The following is a 19,719-nucleotide window of genomic DNA, read 5'->3' on the forward strand; positions in this document are numbered from 1 at the left end:
ATTACGTACAGAGGGAAAGTTCTTGTAAGTCCTTAGGTGCATATAATGTAGAAAGAATAGCAAGCTGCTAGCTTGCCAGTTGCTAGCTGCCAGCTTGCCATGGTTTCAAACAATGCACTGAAATTCAGCACTAAGCACATCAGCACAGTGCACACAGTGACCAAACACGCCATAGCAAGAAAGAGCTCACACAGATACATTATGCAGCAAACCAGAATCGGTAACTGCCTTATGAAGTTTAACCATGCCAAGTGCAAAGCCCTGCACCTGGGTCAGAGCAATCCCAGGCACAGCTACAGGTTGGGCACAGAAGAGATTCAGAGCATCCCTGCGGAGAAGGACTTGGGGGTGTTGGTTGATGAGAAAATGAACACGAGCCGGCTTCAGTGTGCACACGCAGCCCAGAAAGCCAACCGTATCCTGGGTTGCATCAAAAGGAGCGTGACCAGCAGGTCGAAGGAGGTGATCCTGCCCCTCTACTCTGCTCTTGTGAGACCTCACCTGGAGTATTGTGTGCAGTTCTGGTGTCCTCAACATAAAAAGGACATGGAACTGTTGGAACAAGTCCAGAGGAGGGCCACGAGGATGATCAGGGGACTGGAGCACCTCCTGTATGAAGATAGGCTGAGAAAGTTGGGGCTGTTCAGCCTGGGGAAGAGAAGGCTGCGTGGAGACTTCATAGCAGCCTTCCAGTATCTGAAGGGGGGCTTATAAGAATGCCAGGGAGAGACTCTTCATCAGGGACTTTAGTGATAGGACAAGGAGTAATGGGTTAAACAGGGGAAGTTTAGATTGGATATAAAGACGAAGTTCTTCAGTGTAAGGGTGGTGAGGCACTGGAATGGGTTGCCCAGGGAAGTCGTGAATGCTCCATCCCTGGCAGTGTTCAAGGCTGGGTTGGACAGAGCCTTGGGTGACATGGTTTAGTGTGATGTGTCCCTGCCCATGCCAGGGGGGATGGAACCGCATGATCTTAAGGTCCTTTCCAACCCTAACTATTCTATGATTCTATCATTCTATGACTCCCATCCTCAATTTTGTGAAACATCTAGTTCCTCAGTTATCGCATTTTGTTTGGAAAACTAAACTAAGATCCTACTAAGAGCTATGCTTTAATGCCATCGCTAAGATTTTTAGAACCACTACAGATATAAAGGAGAAAATAAAGATAGAAGACATGGAATCAGGAATGATTCATATCACAGCATTTTGAAGATGCATAATTTAAGTACAGCAACTGCATGTTTCACTTAAACTATATAAATAATTGACAGTCTGTGAAGAACCCATCAGGAAAACTGAAAACCATGCATCAGACAAATCCAGGGTAAGCACTCCTGCTCCCATTTGAATAGTGCAGAACAATACAACGCAGATGCAGTATTAAAGGCCATTAAATAACTCAATAACTACACTAGTGACTGAGCGGTCACAGCCTGTCATGTAGCTGATGAAAACCTGAATCCTGAACCCTTCCTCAGCTCGGGGTGTCAGGCTGTAGGAAAGCCATGCAGTGAAGGTCATGCGTCGCCAGAAAGAACTGAAATATGGCTATAATCAATTACATAGTGGCTACTAACCTGCTTTAAGTACACTGAAGACTGCTGTTCTAAAACTGACTGAAACTGACCCAAGTGGCGTTTAGTAGCCTCTGAGGATACTGGAACAATCTGCCCAGTTCATATGAGGAGCATACACTAATTTCTATGTGTCTGTGAAAGATCGGGACAGAAAGTATTAAAGACAAGATTTATGCTAAATATTTTTCAAAACCTGTCAGTGACCTCTTGCACCCCAATTAGAGATTTCCTGGGGGCCAGCAGGAAGAGCTGAAAAGATTTGTCTTCAGTGAACTAACAGAACAGCAGGCTTGGTCAGCTGGGCCTCTGTGCGGGTTTATTAAAGCTTTGCTTTGGTTCTTTGGGGTTGTTTGGGGCTTTTTTTTTTTCTGCCAAATGATAGCATACACCACGCAGATCTTTTTTTAAAAGATAATGGCTAAACTAGTACTGTGCTATTATAATTCACTGCAGTTTTCTTGGAATCAGTTCCTTTTCTGTGTTGCAACTCCTCTTCAGGCTTGTGCTTATACATATTGGCAAGCTACAAACCTCACTTCATTTCCATCAAAACATCTAGTGTCTAGTGTGAACTTCTGTAGTATTAAGAATGGCTGTTCGTCAAAACAGAAAGAAAATAGAAGATGCCCTAAGCAGCAAGAAAACCCCTCTTTCATTTAGTCAGATCAATTCGGTAACATTCTGCAAGTTTGCTCTCCCCACAAAAAAGTACAGCTTCCTCTGTGGTTACAAAAATGGATAATCCCAATTTATGGGTTTTCCCTGTAATTGAGGTAATATTAACAAAATAATAGCAAGAGGAAATACCGAGGTTCAATGAGGAAAACTGGAAGCTGATGAATCAAGGAAAGTGTCACACGAAACACGCAGAACTGTACACAAAAAAAGCATTAACAACAAACAGATATTCAAAGTTTGGTGTTAAAATAGCACACGCTGCTTATTGAGAGCTCTGATCAGTTCTGACCAACTTCAGCAGGATTCATGTATATTCAACATCTCTAAGAAGCAGACCATTAGTTCTAATTGCCATTGTCATCATAATCTATTACTACATTCTATGAAAAGCAGGACATGGAGTTAAATATCAGTGTGAAACAGGCCATTTAGAAAGCCAGGGAAAAAAAAAAAATTAAATTACCACTGACTGCAATATAAGCCTGTTGGGGGGGGGAACAAAAACCTGCACCACACTGAATATTAACATCTACAGACAACAGCTGAAGAAAATAATGACAGTGCCTGGTTTTTTTTTTAACTTCTGTACCAAATTCACACATGGAAACAGCACCTGTGAACTAAATGATGAACAATCTTTCCTGAAGCAAGCTGCCCATCACAGACGACTAGACAGAAAAAAAGAGGGGAAAATACAGCAGAATTTGTATTCTCCTTGAGCATCAGTTGACAAACGTGGTGACAACATCACTCTACAGAATTAGAACATGTTTTGCAGAGCTTACTGCAAGCTTCAGCACGTAAATATCTTGCGGTTTTATCTACTGCAGGAGGAATTATTTATACAGATTTCTAAACATCTCTAAGCAGGGATTTCAGAAATACCTGCACTGTTCTCTGCTTTTTATAACAAAAAAGCCTTGGCAAGTAGACAGATTTATAAAATAAAATTTCCTTGAAGCTATCCAAACTGACATCCTCTTTCACACATTTAATTTTTCTGTCTTTATTTTAAAGACACACTGAGCAAACTCCAGCTTCGCAGCTGATCTATGCAGAGCACAGATCTAGGCAGAGCAGAGCTGATTGGGAGATTTTGCTGGCAATTATTTTTAGAAACAAAATATCATCACTCTGAACAATACATACTGCCAATTTGTTAGAAGTTTTTCCAAGCAGCATAGCAGAAAAGGGCTCTGCCTGACAGGCAGGCCTGCTTGTTAGCCAGATAGCAAAGAAGAAAGAATCAATCCTGTTACTGTTGGTACAAAATAAAAGAATGCGGAGATGGAGCAGAAATGATTCCAGTAGTGATCTGCAATTTCAGTTAGGTGTTATCTGAAATACAAATAGCTGGGAGGAGAGAAAGAGAGAAAAATCTATTTCCATGGGGAGCTGGTCCCCAGACAACGGATCAGTGGTGTTTGGCAACACAGATACTCAACAGACAGGCAAGATTTACACCACATAAAAGAAAAAAAACCACCAAGCACCCAACCCCTTTCTTGTTCTTCCATCACCTGCAAAAAACCAACACAATGAGCTGATCAAAACAGTGGCTTATGAGTGATCAACCACAGCGAAGAAGCAGAAAAACAGGGTTTCTCTCATTTCCCTATTGAGCTTTGCAGAAAGCTATTTGAAAAAATATGATTTTATTGTTTGTATCAGTCACTTTCCACTAAATCAGTCAGTTTGCCAGACAGCGAATACGTGCAACATTCACTTGTCTGAGTCAGCTTTCTCTTCCTTACAAATGTTTTGGAGAAACATCTTGCTTTTCAGTTTGTTGAACCATTCAATTAACCAGCAGTGTTCTCCATTTCATGACAGACGGAATGAGCTCATTTCTTGAAGCTGCAGCCAGTAGATGCTGAAAAGCAAACCATTTCTGGGGAGTTCATAATACTTTAAAATATAAAAAGGTACAAGCTAAATTTTATCTCATTGATAATAATTTGTTTTTTCAAGTACTAGTCTTAAAGTAAAAGTGAAGGTGCCAGGACAAGAAGGTAACTACCATAAGTAAGTCAAATATTTAAACTTGGACCTGAACTAATACAGTGGCATGAGTATTTGTGTTTAAATTAATACAGAAATTGACCTGGTTATGTGCAACATAATATATGTAAATCAGAAACTACACAACAACTACTATTTTCTTACATGTAGCATTAATGTTTCTATTATGATGATCTCTAAAGACTAGAGGCTTGAGTTAAAAAGGAAAACAAAAAAAAAGAAAAGCCACCACTTTCACAAACAGATTTAATCCAAAAGAGACTCAGCCGTGAAGAACTTCTTGGGCAACTTCAAACAGTCCTGAATCTGACCTGTGATTTTTTACAGAGCTTATGTGACTGCATATACAAATCCACAGCTGCTTGATTAAATTAGCCTGTCACTCTCCTAAAGAAAAGCCATAGCCAAAAGGCCCAAAATTATGCAAACAGCCTCCAGCAGGAGGTTGATACTCTGGCTCTGTATTTCTCTATAATTCAAATGATAGAATTAAAAAGCTCCAGGTAACATGCCCCCAACAGAAAGACATTCAGAACATTTACATTAGAATTGCCATTGCTACTTACAGATAAGCTGTAAACTTTCCCATAATATTTTACCTTTGAAAGTCAGACTCTTTACAGAATATCATCACAGAAAGCTGACCTTGGGAGTCTTCCTGTCCAATCGGTCCTTCATACCACTACAAGAATGCTCCCAGAATCAATGAAAAAACATATTGCAATGATTTTTGTATGTATTAAAATCTCTGTTAACAATCACTTAAAAGACTGCAAATCCTTCCTAATTTCTGCATAAAGATCATTCCCTCACAAAATAAAATACCTCACCATATTCATCCGATTACTTGTACAACTGCTCAACTAAGATATTTTGTCAAGACATCCTTTGAATCATTGCTCATTTACTAAGACAAGAGATTTGTTAGTTTACTACACATCAGTGCACAATACATTTTTATGATAAAGCATCAATAATTAACTTAAGAACACAAATGAAACCGCCAAATCTCAAAGCCTTCAGGGAAACAATACAAGCAAAATAGAATCACAGACTGGTTTAGGTTGGAAGGGGCCTTAAAGCCCATCTAGTTCCAATGCCCTGGCATGGACAGGGACACCTTCCATTAGACCAGGCTGCCCAAAGCCCTATCCAACCTCGCCTTGAACAGATCCATAATTACATGAAGTACACAAAGAACACATCCATAATTATATGAAGTACACAAAGGATGTTGACTCAGTTCCAAATTTATCAAAATTTATCAAAATGTGACCAGGAAATAAGTGATGGCAGTAGCTCAAGAGGAACCGAGAGGGGATAATTTACCCAAAAAGGAGTTACTCCCTGTCTTCTCTATCAACTGTCTCCTATTAGCTATACAAACAGTACCAGAATCTCCATCCATATGCTCTCTGCCCTTTCACGCATTAATAAAACAGAGATCAGGCATGGATAGTTTTTGTCTAATTTTCCTGAAATTCTTCTTTTCTTCACAAGAGGGGTAATTCAAAACAACATTAATTGTGACTCTGAATGGACTTAGATTAGGCTATAGCTTGGTTCTGCAATGTAAGAATTTATTACAGAGCCCATGTAGCATGTAGAACAGATGACATTTATTTTGAATTGACCTGATTTTAAAGGTCTAGTACATTAGAAAAGTATCTAAAATAGTAATACATCGAGAGAGACAGAGCTCATGTTTTCCTCATGTAAGCATTGTCAGCCAGCTTAATTTGCAGACACTAGGCTAATATGAGCACCATACAACTAATAGCAAAAACAACACTCAAAATTCTCATGGGCTTCATGCTAAATAATGATAAAAGGAGTGTTTCAGTGCTATAAAACTCTTTCTACTGCATGAAATGTTTAAGCTGTATCCTTCTACTGCTCTGTATTGATTATTTTCATGTCACACTGTATTAAAACCTCCTTAGATTCAGATGTATTTCTTTAGAATGACAGGCTCTTGCTCTGAACTAAACCAGTATTTTTTTCTTAAAAACACATCCTCATGACTGGACTGTCCATTGAGAGCACAGCATTTTTTTAAAGTATTAATATAATTATTTTCAGGCAGGTGTAGAAGCACCTGCCTTGGGAAAACAAAGCTTTACTGCGAAAGCTTCAAGAAATCTTCAAGACAAGCAAAATCTTCCTGGAATTCCCTAAGAACTTACCTCAGACAGAAATGAAATTTTTCCTTGGATACACTGGCCTGAAAAGCCATGTGAAGTTACTGTCTTACAGGCATGAAGTCTTTCGGGGGTGAAAACCATAATTTATACAGTTGTACAAAAGGGGATGAATCTCATTTCTCACTATGGAACAGGGTTTAGAAGTATTTTACTTCTAGCAAAAGTATTTTGATTTCATAACGAAGCAGATGAGTCTATTTCACACAGACAAAATCAGTAATGAAACCTGTGAAGGCACATCCCAGAGGTAAGGAGCATAAACTAGAATGTTTGTTTTCTCCATTTGAAAAAGCAAAGCTATACCTCTGCACTCACTGACAATATGTACCTCATACAGTAAAACACTGTTATGTAGTAACAAAATTGTCTCATAATAGACAGTAATTAAAATAACCAATCCACCTAGCAATTAAATCTTAAAAAGATGGAGCATTGCCTGTAATTAAAAACACACTTCTGCTCCCACCCACATTAGACAGAGCAGCCCAAGTACCCTAGTACAGCAGCTAGTCTTTATTAATTGTATCTTAATGAAGATTCCTAAGACAAATTTAATATTGAAATTCATACAGACTACAATCAAATGGTCTTAGATGAGTCTAAAATTAACAGTAACTGCCAAATGAGGAATTCAGGAGTAAGCTGCCGGTAGTGACAGGTAGTATGTCCCAGTTATTTACAAAAGCAAATGCCACTGCTCTATAATAAGCCAACATACTTGTGTAAAAATACTACCACAGCAACAGCCAAGAGGACACTTGAACAGAATGGAACAACATTTCTGGCTTATCACTCTGACAAGTTATACTGACTGCATCAGAAAACCGAATGTGAGGCTTGTTTTCTATTGATAACCACCTTCTTAACTAGCAGGAAGTGCTGGGACATTGCTTACACTCCAGAGAAAACCGTTTCCTACAAACTTGCAAGTAGTAGTTTGTTATGATTTAGGTGATACCATCACTAGCCCTCAGGGACAGCAGACCTCTAGACCTCTGGTGCAGATGTGGGATCTAGGATACAGATCTAGGATGAGCCTAGAGCAGGCACTGGAAGGGAGGGTGAGAGACACTTGGGCTTATTTACAACCCTGAAAACTCCCCTGTCAAAGTAGACATTGAGCTTAGTAGGAACAGAAGGATTTACACAGAACAGGCTACAGCTTCAAGACGGCAAGCCAACAGCATCTATGACTTGGAAGTTTCAGCTATCCAAGACAGAGTTTTCTTTTTTGTCTTGTGCAGAGAGCACAGAGAGAATTAAATTCTATAAAGCTGGTGAAAGGGATATCCAAGAAGGACTGATTCTTGCAACAAATGACTAAATGCTTAGAAGTGAATTTTGCCATCAGAGGATTTTTAGATTAGCAATGTAAGGTGAAAAAATGGATCATTTAATTTCCTCCTTTTTCATCAGCTCTGTGGGCTCCCTTGTCTGCTCAATTTCCTACTATTCTTGTCCTTGAAAAGCAAAATCCAGCAAAAATATACTGTAGAATTAAACACTTCAGATGTACAGATGAGACTCACTAGAAAAGATTTGTTTTAGATAAGGAACACACTTGAAATCAAGGTTAGGAAGGTAAACCACATGAGCCATAAAGTTATGACTCCTGAAAACCACGTTTAGATTTTTTTTTCAGCTAAATGGAACTAGATGATCTTAAAGTTCTTTCCGACCCTAACTATTCTATGATTCTATGATTCTATAAATCAAGCCCCAAATGTGGAAAGAGCCTAACTTGTCTTGACGCAGGCATTACTTATCTCTGACCACTACCATGAAACTAGAATTGGCTGACGTCACTGCTCCGAATAAAATAATCACTTTTGAAAGATTAGAGAAACCATTAACATGGATTGACTTTGCCCCCGCAGAACAGAGCAATGCAGCCTGCTCAGTGCTCAATGGCAAGGGCAGATACAATTAGTTAGACGCCCGTAGAAAGATGGGGACTTGTGGGGGCTGAGGGCAACATCCTCACTCACAAGGACTTCTGACGTGACAATGGTTTCAGGGGAATTGTTCCGTATGCAATGCTTGAACACAGTTCTGAAAAAAATGGTGCCACAGCTATAGACAGAACTGATGAGCACTGCAACAGTTCAGGAGCCTTAAGAGAGCTTGGCACGTGAAGTCCCACTTCATGTGGGAGACAGAGAAAGAATCTATACTCAAGACAAGACCTTTGGTAGTCAGAGACAAAACAACCAACCAACCAACCAACCACCCCAACAGAATCTAAGCACAGCTCAGGCTTAGAAGTAGGAAAAGAGAATTCTAACTTAGTATGAAGCTTTGCTTGTATGCAAACATTCTTGTCATCTTTTTCTATACTGTATGAAAATCTGATTATTCAGAATCCATGCGGACAGGAAGAACCCAGGAAGAATAATATGGAACTGTTATCCAGGCCTATATTTATGTTCTTACTGCACCCCTGGCGGTATTAAAGAAAATTATTTTTTCTTAAAACTATACCAGATAATATTTGGATAATTATGACTCAACAAGGAAAGAAAACAGAAGAACTGACAAAAATAATTTCAGGTCCCCAGATCAATACAGTATATTATCAAAGTTCACAACTGTCAGACACAGAAACCCAGCTCATTCTGAACGGCTGACTATGGACTTCATGAGACAGCACAGCAGAAAAACAAGACCATATATGCCAAGGCACAAGAGAGCACACCACCACCAGCAGAACACACAAAGTGACTGCTCAGCTGGTGTATTTAGAACAGAAAAATAAAAGCAGTATTGGTCAAGGACACCTTTTTGAGCTCTTTTGCCATTTTTTTTTTCTGTTTTTCTTAAGCTTTGCACTACCTGCAAGTTAATGACAGTTTTTCCAATCATCTTACTTACAAAATCTCTTTTAAGGTTTGTCAGGACAATGTTTATGGAAGCTCAGAACTCTGCTACTGACAATGGCTCCACTGAAGGCTGGAATATCAGCAGCAGAACAAGGATGTAGCTCAGGCTTTAAAAGCACAATCTCCAACTTAAGCAGAGAAGTTGAGTAGAAACATACACCATTTCAAAGTCAGCTAAAGCCAGCACCTTCAGGAAGACATACGCAATCCAACAGTCTGCCCAAAACACTGTGATCAATGATAAGTATTCACCACCTTTGAGACCCAAACTTCTTCTATGTAGAAGAGATGGGGAAGCATCAAAAGTATTACAAATAATTCCTAAGGCAAGAGAAGATAAAAGTTAGTTAGCTTGGAGGTTTCTTCTGTTTGAATTTAAGTATTTTTTTTTTTCCAATTCCTTTCTACTCAAAATACCGTGAACCTGCCATTACATTCCCTAAGCCTTGCTAGAAGCACTGCCTTGGTGTTATGAAGCTCTGCCTCCCCTATTCATCTCCATTGCTCATGGTCAACTTATCTCATGATACAAGTTCACGTAATCCTGAATAATAAAAAGCTAAACACAGAAATAATCCAGCAGAAAGATTTATTTCTTCCTACCACTGCAAGAGTCTAGGCTCCTACCTCTTTATTACCCAGGAACGAAAAAGCCCTTTTGTAAAGCAAACTGGAAAACAGATGCTATGAATCTAATCATGAGAGACACTGCTGAATTTCTCTGGCATCTATAGGGCTGAAGTTTCAATACTGACTGCTGTAGAATTGTCCTGGGTTCAGCAGTAGCAGTCATTTTTTTCTCCTTCTTCGCAGCTGATGCAGTGCTGTGTTTTTGACTTTTGGCCTTGGAACAGCACTGGTAACACCGATGTTTTTGTTGTTGCTCAGTAACGTTTACTCTGATCAAGGACTTTCTGAGCCTCATGCTCTGCCAGGGAGGAGGGGAAGCCAGGAGGAAGCAGAGACAGGACACCTGACCCAAACTAGCCAAAGAGGTATTCCACACCACAGCACGTTATGCCCAGGAGGTAGAACTAGTGGCAGTTACCCAGAAGGCCTAGATGACTGCGGGGTTGGACTAGGCATCGGTCGGGGCTCAGTTGGGTTGGGTGTTGTTGGTTGGCTGCTGGTGAGGTGTTGTATTCTCTTCCCTTGTTATTTCCTTGATCATTATTATTATTGGTGGTAGCAGTAGTGATTTGTGTTATACCTTAGTTACTAAACTGTTCTTATCTCAATCCGTGGGAGTTGCATTCTTTCGATTCTCCTTCCCATCGCTTCAGGAGCGGGGGAAAGAAAAGGGGGGGGAGTGAGGGAGAGACTGCATGGCTGATTTATGGCTGACTGGGTTTAAACCATGACAAGAATAAATAGTTACTATAACTCAATGAGGTACAGTGTGAATCAAGACACCTAAAAGAAATTTAATCTACTTCACAGTTAAGAGTCCTAATAAGAAAGAGCTTATCTTCCAAATACTATTCCTGACACTGGAGTGAGCTAAAAACCCCTCCTCCTCATACTTTCACTTTGTATTAACAATCTGTATCTAACAACACAAGTAAAGTATTTATTCATAAATCGGCATAGCACTTATTAAAGCCAATCTGAAGAGCACTACCACTCAGCTACCCCTTGATCAGACAGACCATCACAAATCCATGCAACAGCTAACTCAAGGAGGCTCTGCAGACTGGCCTTACCACCAGCCGGTTATCAGAGATGCCAAGGTAACAAACATTATTCCTCTGAGTGGCTTCAGAACATTTGCCTCTTACCATGTTGCAGATTTTAACAAGAATTGTTTCTGAAAACAAGGAAACGCATTGTTGAACAGACGAAGGGGAGTACCAAGTCTACAAAAAGGTGTGTAGCTCAATTCTTATTAAGATCTACAGATTGTGGAATCTGACAACAGCATTACTGCTGCTCCTTATTAAAATGTTACAGATCACTTCATGAATGTCAAATATCATAACACCACCACATTCCCATGTGACTCAACCTTTTGAACTTCTTAAAGGAAGGTTCAGGATTTTTTCTTTCCTTCCATGCTCAACTGTTCAGCAGATACATGTCTCACAAAGCATTAATGATCTTTCTTAAGAATGTGCCTGTAAGGTATGCAATTACCATACTATTTAAAAAATGGAGCCAAGGAAGACAGATTAGTTTAAAAAGCATTATTAATTTGGAGTCCTTGCACTTTATTACAACTTTAAGGGTATTTAGCAACTCACAATTAAAGATCTAGTTCCTATGTACTTAATTTTCAGTATAACGTTCAGGACAGGCCTTGTGGTGTCAAATCAAGAATACAGACCACAGTTTCACATACTTGTGTATATGGCAGAAAGTAATTATTTTCAGCTCCATTTAATTTGCTGCTTTAATTTACTGAATGTCACCTCAAGCAGTTCTGTGGAACTATGTGGCAGGGGAGGAAAAAGCAGTAGGGAAGAACTTCTTTAACCAAGCACTGCTGCCAAGGAAGGGTTATGCCTAACACACTGCCGGGGAAGGAGAAGCATTTGTGTGAAAAGTTAGGTTTTAACAATGTAGTTAGCATCACTGAGAAATTCTGTAGCAGAAGCAGGGACAAAATCCAACTTACCATGGTAGGCTGTACTTGCAAAAATCCCCCTTCTCTCCCACATGCCTATCTCATCTTGGTGAAGCGGAAGAGGTAGGCATACACACCAGAAAACCCACCTTCTCCCTAGAGAAAGGACAGAGAAGTCAACAGGTAAACAGCAATTTACAGCAGCTCATAATCAGCTAAACACCACTTATTTAGCAACTGCATTGTACAGCTGGCTGTCCTTAACAAGGTTATTACTATGGGCATCTTCCATTTAAGTCTCACAATGGGTTGCGACATGTTATTATCGAATGAACTGTTAAGAAATATGAAAGCAAAGAACTAAGCCCAAAAGAGAGCTAGAGAGCTTCTGCAGTGACAGATCAACTGCTGCAGCAGTTTAACATGGCAATGTTATGGGTGTTTTTTAGGAACTTAGCATCGAAGTTTTAGGAGGCACAGATAAAGATTCATTTAATGAGTAACACTGCATCATCCATCAGCTCTATGTTGCCACAGGCAGGCATGCTGTTAGCTTGTTAATAATTTTAGTGGGTTTCTTTGGTTGGCTACACTTAATTGCTGTCAACCAGAAAACAAATTAGATTTGTGTTTCCTTTGCAAGACCCTTTTGCTCAGCATTTCAAAACAGCTAAATGACAGATGCTAATTTGGGCGGTGGAGGGGATGTTTTTGGCTACTTACAGCAATGAGGTAGGTAGGTCCCTGTTTCTGTTCTAGTATGTTTACCTATTTAGGAAGGCAGGAGGCAACTGTCCAGGTGACTTTACTTCTGATCGTGAAGCTCTGCAGTATCATGTGCCTGTGAGAATGGAGAGACCAAAACATGTTTTACTCCAAAAGTGACATTATAAAGTGCTGATCTGTATCCATTTATCATTCCTGCTACACACCCTGACCCTGGAGCATTGTTACAGAGAAATACCGTCTTCCTTTCTTCCAGCTTTGACCATTCCCAAGATTGTTACAAGCACTTCAGTACCTCACTATTGAGATCACAATGGCTTTTCCATCAAGAACTTCAGGGAGAGCCCAATCCAATTCAGACTAAACAAAAGAAACATCCACTACCAGAGAAACAGAAAGGAAACTTTCTGGAGGGAAGCAGTGTCTGACCACCAGCACGCATTAACCTTGACAGAAGGATTCAAAAAGATAACTGTTACCCAAATAGTATGGCCTTAAGATTGAGAGTGCTTTTGCCATTGCAGAGCTATGTACAACAGATGACACCTTCTTAGTCATACAGGCCCCTTACTCCTGGTTCAGAGAAACAACAGCAATAAACCTCAAAATGTAGTTTAGACAGCTGATTTTCCACTGGTTTGACTGCACATTCCATGTCAATGACAGAACTGAGGAAATGATTCCAGCCAATCCAGTATATTTAGTCCCTTTCTACTCCCTTAACATTCATCTGCAGACTGAGATTTACCAATTTTGCTAAAAAAAAAATACAATTAAGAAAAAAAAGACCCTAAACAAGCAGCAAACACACAGGAAAGCACTGCAGACTGAGCTAGAGGAGTCAACAATATTAGTTATATTAACCATGAAGCATAGACCCAAATGGTGTAAAGAGCCGTATGCTAACATTTTATTTTCTGTCTGGATATGTGAGCATACTGTAGTTCATCCAGTTTTTATCTGATTTACCTGTTAGGAGTGTTACAATAATCAGCATGTAATTTTCTTTTAAAGCCTGTTCATGATGCTCTGCCTAAGTATCATTCTTTCTGATACCACCATCTGCTTCTCCATTAGTCCAGGTCTTCAAATATTTTTACCTTGCAAAGTTTTGATGGCTATCATACTTGCTTTTTCATAACAAATTCATATATATACATTTATATTTACTTGTACATTAATGTAAGCAAATCCACATATTTGTTCAATATATTTGTTTCATAAAAAGACTAACAAACTCTTTTCTGTTTTCCTTTTTCACTCAGCTATATTTTTCCTAGTATACGTTGTTGCACAGATATATTTCAATACAACACACCTTGGCAGGTCATTTTTAAAGCTGTAAGACACTACCTGCCTCCCAGGTTCATCTGAATTTTCCCCTGGTTAGCTCAAGTCAGCCACCTAGAACATTAAGAGCACTTTTCTGTGAAATTCCACTGGAATGGGAAAACAGCTATAGTAAAAAATAAATATCCTCCCTATTCATGGTCACAGGAAGAACGTATTTAAGGTGTTGAAAAAGAACATGCAACTCCATGCAGTCAGGAACAGCATTTTCACAAATGTCTACTCAAGTTCTTAGGCAAAACCTCACATTTTTGACTAAAGGTATCACACCTTTGATTCCCAGCATTACAAGAAACAAGATAAAATGCCAGATTAAGATAGGTTTTCGACAGACTGTCCAGGTACTTTTTCCACTCTTGCCAAGGTCTTTATTTCAGACTTCTAGATTGAAACGGTACCTAGATTCCAGTGTTACTGGAGTGTTTGTATCATTATGTGTGGATTATACAAGTACACTTAATTCTGCTAAAACTCTGAAAGCCCAAGAATGGAGCGCAGGATCTTTGAGTTTGTCTGGTCCCTCTCGACCAGCAACATTTCATTCACAAGCCACACAACACAAATCATTTAGAACAAGTGGTGTGTCAGTAATGCTGCTGGTAGAAACAAAGAGAGAGCCCAAGCCTGCTGGGCTGCTCTGATGCCCCCACATCCTGCCCAACTGCTTGACACTCACAAAACTCAATTAACACTTTGAAAAACAGCACACATTGAATATCGGAGTATCATTGTCCATCAAAGTGAACATTTGTTTCTCAGAACTGCCTTTAAAAACAGCTGTTTGAATTGCAGAAGTTCAGAAATAGCCAGAACAAAGCTCTCTCTAGATGAAGAAAAACGTGAAATAAAAAAGGAATAAGTAAGAGGCTGCAAGGAAATGTATTTCCTGGTTTACTCTGCCTCCTGCTAAAATCATCCCTGGATACCTACATGCATCCATTGGATAATAAAACAGAAGTTAGGCCATTGAAAAGTAGTATCCTGCTTTCATCTTACTTGGGTGACATTTATATGCCAACACAAGCAATGGACAAGAGCCTTCTCATGCAGAGCCATAGCAAAAGCCATAGTTATATCTATGATTGGGAACTACAGGTTTAACTGAAATTGTAATTGCCAATACGAGCAACTGATTTGACCTCAGTATTCAATTCGATATACATTCACTCTATGAGTTTGTCAAAATGACTCATACGTAATGAAAGAAAACCAAATGGCATCAGATTCAAACTGAAACAATCACAAGAAGGTCTTTGTGGAAACAACAAACATTTCCAGCAAGTTCCTATGAAGGTAATTAGGGCTTTCAACATTCAGCCTGGTCTTGTTCATGGCATAACTGAAATGTGACAATCTCTCAAGAGTGATTCACGAAGGTTTGGTGTAGTAATGTCTTGACATGATTACACTCTAATAAGTACTGTACGCTCTCACACTTGATTATGTGATACGCATTATGAATATATTGATTATATTACTGTTTAAACTCAGATCTATAATTCTACCTCTGAAAATAGAATAGACATACTTCCAGCCATGCAGGTGGTAGTTACATGTGGTTTTCAATAGCCCAAAGAAACATACTGAAGATTTCCAACTTCGAAGCTCAAATGAGGACCTTAGTGAACAATTTTATCCTGGTCAGGCCCCTCAGGAGAGTTTGTAAGAGGACAGTGCAGGTATGCTGGAAGTGCCATGTTTGATGTTTACAGCAGGCCTCAGGTTTTGTCATGACGAGGTACTAAAGAAGTTTTTTAAAGCTGCTGTATTTGGACACTGACAGAAACTGCACCACCAAGATCTTGGGAAGTTTTCTGCACATCCCTTTTAGCTCTCAGCAGTCTATCTCTTGGAGGCAGCAGTCTTTTCATCCAAAGCTCTAATTTCACACATGATAAACCTCTTATGTTTGTTGCTACTGACTTTGAGCATCTGTCATAACAGCGTGAAGTCACGGAAACACAGTAATGGTTTGATTGGTCAAAAGCTGAAGACACCTTTTTACAACAGAAAACTCTCTTTTTCATATACACAACACATACATAAAGCAGAGACGCTTTTCCATGCCCATGCTAGAATGCTACCAAATCTAAACTCTCAAGTTGATCAATTCATCTTCTGAAATGAAATAAGTAGAATCTGAATTGGACGAACAATAGATAATACCCCTAATCTCTACAGATCTGCTTCAGATTACTCTTCCAGCAAAACTAGCCTGTACTGACCCAAAGATGATGCTAAAACCTAGGAGCTTCAGGTGGATTCCTCTTCCTTCCCTGTGGCACTGGTTTGGGCCACTTGGTGCCATTTGCTCCCTCGCATTTGCTCTGACACTTGTCTAAGTGGTCCCTGGGCCACTTCAAGTCACTCTGCCAACAAAAAAAACCCTGTCACTTATTTTTGTTTGGAAGAATTTTGCGCTGGATTGAATTGGTTCACACAAGGGTCTGAAAAACACCAGAGCCAGGACAAAGCAGACAGTGTGAAGCAATCTCTTCAGTCCTACAAAACTGGGGCAACAAAAGTGCCTTCCTTTTCTTCAATAACCAATAAACATCTAACCAAGAGTAAGACTAAATTATTTGACTATCTACATTTCATTAAATTAACCTGACTCCTCCATGCTGTTAGAAATGCACCAGCTACTCCTGTCAAGTCTCTGTAAAGAAGACTGAGAAACACAAGATCATAAAACTTGGTTGAATCTCTCTAGTGCTGTGAACACCTATACTTTACTGTGCATATTAGTTCTTTTAAACACCATCAAATTAGTAGGGTTAGGTTGTTGTTTTTTTTTTTTCCTAGCAATTTAAACTTCAAAATTCCCAATTAAACAAGTTCTAAGGGAGTTTTTGCAAGTTAAAAGTGGTACGGAGCTAAACTGAACTCCAGAAGTAGGTCTTGACTATGTAACTGTCTGTACCCATGCATTAATACGTCTTGAGAAATAGAAATCAGAGGAACTCCGATGCCGGGAAAATACCTTGGGAAAAAGGGTTACATTTTATACTGAAAGTATCTAGCCTGATAAACTCATACCACTTCTGTCTGACTCTACAAAGAAAATGATTTTGGATTTTAAGTACAAATTTTTCTGATTTCACCTGTTAGCTCAATACAAGCTCATTCTGTATAGCTCTACCTTTATTAAAGGAGTAAGTTTCAAGGAACAAAACTGATGTCTTGGGGGTTTTGTATATGGTATATGGTCACATAGAAATGAGACATGTACTTCAAACCTTAATTGTTTTTTCCCTATGTAAACCAGTTAAAGGACTTCCAAACTGCTTTCTGATAAATGCTTTTTTTTCCCTTTTACAGTTACTTTTAACATCATTTCATTTATTTTGTTCTGAATTTATATTAATTTAGAGCCATAAAAATCTACTTGCACTTGCCTAGACTGGCTACTTGTCAATCATCATCTTTGAAAGGTCATGGAGAACAGAAGAGGTGTTCGAGGACTGGAGAAAAGCCAGTGTCATTCCATTCTTCAAAAATGACAAGGTGGAGGAGTCAGGAAATGAGCAACCAGTCAGCCTTACCTCTGTCCCTGGAAAGGGGATGGAACAGCTCATCCTAGATGTCATCTTTCCAAGTGGGGGAAAAGAATCATAGACCTCAAGGCTTATCTGGTCCAGCCTTTCCTGGCAGAACATGACCTAAGGTAAATGTCCCAACACCTTGTTCAGACGAATCTTAACAGTGTCCAACATTGGGAAATCCACCACTTCCCTGGGGAGATTATTCCAATGGCTAGTTGTTTTCATGGTGAACAATTGTCCTCTTGTGTCCAGTCAGAATCTCCCAGGGACTAACTTGTGCTCATTACTCCCTGTCCTTTCCATGTGACTCCTTGTAAAATGAGAGTATTCATCTTCTTTGTAGCTACCCTTTAAATACTGGACCATGGTCTCCCTGTGCCTTCTTTTCTCTAGACTGGACAAATGCAGGTCTCTCAGCTTTTCCTCATACAGAAGGTTTCCCAGTCCTTGGGAAGTCCCACCTGAATATAAGGAAAAACTTCCTTACATTGAGGGTGGCAGAGCACTGGAACAGGCTGTCCAGGGAGGCTGTGGAGTCTCCCTCTCCAGAGACATTCCAAACCCACCTCGACACGTTCCTGGGTAAACTGCTTTAGGTGGCCCTGCCTTAGCAAAGGGAGTTGGACTAGATGATCTCCAGAGGTCTCTTCCAACCCTTACTATTCTATGATTGGTTCTACATGAAAGCAAACACCTAGTCACCAATATGACAGTGTGTTTCTGAGATCTTTTTGACCACAGGAGGAAATTCTAACTTCAGCGAGGTCAGAGGAAGTTTTCCATGAACTTCATCTATAATCATCCTCTAAATACTGTGAACTCTACTAATAAGCAAACAAAAATCTCAGGGGAAGATCAAGTAATATGTCTCATCTTTAAACAATGCTAACACTGACTTTGACCTGCAGTAACTTTTTTTTGTGATTTGAAAACTTTCATATAAGGTTTCAGTTTAAAAAAAGAATATCTAAAATATATTTATATGTGTGTGTATGTATCCATATATTTATATATAAAAATCTGCCTTGGTTGTTATGCTTTCCCATTAGCCTCTTGGACTCTGGTACAAGAAGACACATTTTGAACTAGTGTCTAATCAGTAGCTATTTTCACTAATCAAAGTCTCTAATCACAACTCCATCATACTCCACTATAGACATAACAAACCTTTTACTAATCTAAAAGTATGTCCTTCGTTCCTTCCTGGGTGGCAAAAGATGAATGGCTTATTTTAAATTCATATTCTTGATTTCTAACTAACTTTGCTGTAATACATTTTGGAGAAAAAGCTAGTTCTGAATTTTATACACATGCAAAAACCCCACAACAGCAACTGAACAAAGCCATGTTATGAACTTTCTCTGAAAGCTATCAAAGTAATTTCCAAGCTCACAAACACTTCAGTGGTTCATTACAGCAGGAAAACCTGTTGCGGGAGAGCCACACAAACATTAGCAAAGAACTGGAGGGCACTGTAACTGCAAACTACAGTACCTTCCTCTGAAAGAATATAAAATGCAAGCAATTCAAGTTACTCTTTGCAATCCACACCAATCACACAGTTTGCTAATTTCACAGGAAAAACACAGCCATAGTTTCACCCTTCAAGACTTCTTTACAACACTTCATCAACTTCATAGGGACAGCTTTGCCTTTACAAATAATAAACACAATTTCACTTCTAAAAGGATCATAACCATAAACCACACCGCTAGATACAAACCCTGACAAGCTCCAAAGCCCACTGATGAAGAACAGTTTTGCACCATATTTCAAAGGACCTGATCAGGTATGATAGGACCTTTCTAGTCACTACTGGGTGAGAAAATATAATGCAAAACTAGCATGTCCTGATGCCTAAAGACTCAAAGCATAAAGCACAGTCATCTACTGATTTTAGCTTCTCATGAGATCTATTCTCCTTTAATTTCTGCTTCACCAAATAAAGCTATTTTTCAGTTGCTACTCTCCCGTGAATGCAAGAAAAAAAAAAAAAAGAAGTCTGATTTGGAGGTTGGTGAGAGCTTCCCATAAAACCTGGGAACCTGCTACTGCTTTCTGTCATCACGGAAGCATTGTTTGGCCTAAACCAGCTTCTTAGAACTGAGGATTGAGAGAGTAGCAAGGCAGGCTATGGCCTGCCTCATCCACACTGCAGGGCTGAGCTGTGGC

At 39.4% G+C, this 19,719-nt stretch overlaps 1 protein-coding gene across 6 annotated transcripts in view; it reads right to left on the reverse strand.

Annotated features, from left to right (window-relative positions):
• The window catches only part of OTUD7A (OTU deubiquitinase 7A), a 148,761-nt gene that overhangs the window by 56,144 nt on the left and 72,898 nt on the right, over nucleotides 1–19,719 (reverse strand). For 5 of the 6 annotated variants that reach the window (XM_057399120.1, XM_057399111.1, XM_057399095.1 and 2 more), the window contains exons 2-3: nucleotides 12,695–12,767; nucleotides 11,978–12,082 (exon numbers count right to left, since the gene is read on the reverse strand). The gene's annotated coding sequence lies outside the window, so the exon portion shown is untranslated. Of the gene's footprint in view, nucleotides 1–11,977; nucleotides 12,083–12,649; nucleotides 12,768–19,719 lie in introns of all 6 variants that reach the window. The other variant, XM_057399103.1, reaches the window with a different exon arrangement.

This window comes from Pezoporus wallicus, unplaced genomic scaffold (assembly GCF_028554395.1).
Source record: "Pezoporus wallicus isolate ANWC-B61680 ecotype Strahan unplaced genomic scaffold, APGP_CSIRO_Pwel_v1 contig_3952, whole genome shotgun sequence".
Taxonomy (NCBI): domain Eukaryota; kingdom Metazoa; phylum Chordata; class Aves; order Psittaciformes; family Psittacidae; genus Pezoporus; species Pezoporus wallicus.